This window comes from Hibiscus syriacus, unplaced genomic scaffold (genome assembly GCF_006381635.1).
Source record: "Hibiscus syriacus cultivar Baekdansim isolate YM2019G1 unplaced genomic scaffold, ASM638163v2 tig00111244_pilon, whole genome shotgun sequence".
Taxonomy (NCBI): Eukaryota; Viridiplantae; Streptophyta; class Magnoliopsida; order Malvales; family Malvaceae; genus Hibiscus; species Hibiscus syriacus.
In genome coordinates, this window is record NW_024063033.1 from 207,215 (window position 1) to 210,254 (window position 3,040).

Genomic DNA, 3,040 nt, shown 5'->3' on the forward strand with positions numbered 1-3,040 from the left:
GACTAAATTCCAACGGGAGAATTGAAACATACCCTTAATATTTTCGGAATATCTCTCTCAATCTCTGCGCTTATTTTTCAAAATCAAAACAGTTTTCAAAATCAAAAGATAGACTTTGGTCAAGAGGTTGTTACGATTAAATATGTGGGAGGAAGATTCGACTTATAGAAAGCACATTCGACTTCCTGGGAACACACTTGGCGAGATAGCTTCGCCAAGAGGGAATTGAGATCGGAATTGAAGGTTATATAAGCAACAATCCGTGTCAGTCACCACGAACTTAAACGGTAATTGATCTACGACAATTGATGTTGATTAGATCAATTTCTATAGCCGGAATCAAAGATTTCCTTGGGTATTCGGTATATAAAATAGAGTCACGGGGATTGACCTTGTAGACAAAGTAACCGACGTGAATCCCGAAGGAAAAATCTAATTTGATGATCTAAAGAAAATTGAGTCAAAGCGAAGCTTAAGGCTGTTTTTACCATATCCATTTACAAACTTTATTCTCTTATTTTTTTTACTTTAATTACCTTTTATTTAAACTCTTTATTACTTAATCACTTTTTACCAAAACCCCATATTACTATATCACGCCTGACTTAAACAAATCAGACATAAATTTATAATTTTTCAAGTCCCTATGGAATCGACCCTTACTTCTCTTTACTACGCATTTTCTTCATTTATCAATTGAGAAGAAGGAATTTATTTTGACATCAAAACAACAGTTGTCAAATCACTTTGAAGGTTTCCTCCCATCAGGTATTGGAAACTTGACGAGTGTAACTGTGTTGTGGCTCACTAATAATAAACTCACAGGTTCGATCCCTTCGTCTCTTTGTTATCTGACTAATTTGCAAAGGTTGTAACTTGATAGAAATCTTTTACATGGTTCCATCCCTAGTGAAATTGGAAACATGAAGAAGCTGGAATATTAATACCTTTATTCCAACCACATTTCCAGTTCCATACCATCTCCTCTACTTCGTTTACCTAGTTTATCCAGGCTATCAATGGGGTTAAATATGTTGGAGGGTACCATACCCTATGAAATTGAGAGTTTAAAGGCACTGGAATACTTGGATCTCTCCCACAACAAGCTGAATGGACCTATTCCAACTCAGATTGGTAATTTGCCAAGTTTATGGTCCTTACGTTTGGGGAACAATCAACTGAGTGGAAGGATTCCACTGCAAATTGGTTCCTTATTATCTCTCTCCTACCTTGATCTGAGCCAGAACTTCATTGATGGTGTGATACCTTCATCAATGGGGAATTTAACTCAATTAACCTTTCTTGATTTTAGTCAAAACAATCTCACGGGCATGATTCCCAGATTGTCATATCATCTGCAACACTTCAACTTGTTATTTAACACACTGGGTGGTCTGATTCCTGATGGATTAATGCAGATTCCAACTAAGTCGTTCACAGGAAACAAGGGCTTATGTGGTTCCATTACAGGCTTCCGTCGTTGCCTTCCTTCAACAACTGTAAACAGGAAAAGAAAGATCAAAGTGAAACATAATTTGACTGTCATTATTCTCGTTCCAACCTTGTTATTTCTCATCTCAACTTGTGTGTTACTGATGGTGATCCGATTCCGATGTCTTGCGAAAAGTTTGAAACCTGATCATACTCCAACAAAAAACGGAGACCTATTCTCCGTATGGGACTACGATGGGAATATCGCATTAGATGACATCATCAGAGCCATCGGGGATTTCGACATCAAATATAACATCGGAACAGGTGGTTACGGTAGTGTCTACAAAGTAGTGCTACCAAGTGGCAACGTTATTGCTTTGAAAAAGCTCCACCGGTTCGAAGCCGAGCAGCCGGCTTCGATAAAAGTTTCCGAAATGAGATCAAGTTTCTAACGGAGATATGACACAGGAACATTGTCAAGCTCCATGGATTCTGTCTCCACAACCGTTGCATGTTCTTGGTTTACGAATACTTGGAAAATAGAAGCATGTTCTATGCATTGTCAAAGGTATCGCACATGCTCTATCTTATATGTACCATGATTGCAGCCCACCGATTGTTCATCGAGACATCTCGAGCAATAACATTTTGTTGAACTCGATATCTGAACCCTTTGTTGCCGACTTCAGAACCGCAAAACTTCTTGATCCCGATTCATCTAATCGAATGATAATGGTTGGAACATACAGATACATTGCCCCAGGTTCAACTCCTCCACTCTGTACTTTATTTTTATCATATTTCATCCATTTATAACTTATTTTTTCATTTTCATTACAGAACTTGCTTATTCGATGGTCGTGACTGAAAAGTGCGACATTTATGGCTTTGGGGTGTTGGCATTGGAAATATTAATGGGAAAGCATCCAGGTGAACTGTTGTCAACGCTATCATCGTCGTTGTTGTCGTATCGTACCCGATGTGTCATGTTAAATGAAGTTTTGGACTCTCGGTTGTCACCCCCAAGAAGTCAAAAAATGACGAGAGACACTGTTTTCGTTGCCCTTGTTGCCTTCGCATACTTACGGACAAACCCCATAGCTCGACCGACAATGAAATCAGTGTCTCAAGAATTTCTGGACATCAAGTCTCCAATTGCAATGTCTCTTCATGAAATATCTCTGATTGAGCTTTGTTAAGTCCTTCAACTATTACAAGTTGCAAAATAATTCTCTGACTGTAGGACGTTGCTTTGTTGAGTCTTTCGATTATTAAAGGTTACAAAATGTCCATCTAACTATTCATTTATTGACGTAGATGTTAACAAGTTGATTGGAGGATGTGGAAACCGTTTTTCACCCTGGTGGGGAAAAATTAGTACCAACTTGGGGTTTTTTCTTTGAAAATGTTTTGAATGTAAGGAGTCGTCACCAATCATTTTAAGGTGCGATTGGGACACCATAAAAACTTGTGATTTTAATAAAACACTTTATTTTTATTAAAATACAAAGTTTTAGGGTTTATAAAAATCAAAAAATAGGTTCGGGAGTCAGTTACGCGTGGGGAAGGATTAGCACCCTCACAACACCCAAAAATGGTACCTAGT

General features: G+C 38.1%; 1 pseudogene; it reads left to right on the plus strand.

Annotated features, from left to right (window-relative positions):
- The first annotated feature begins 1,019 nt into the window (after positions 1-1,019).
- Positions 1,020-2,633, plus strand: LOC120157340 (annotated as a pseudogene).
- The last annotated feature ends 407 nt before the right edge of the window (positions 2,634-3,040 follow it).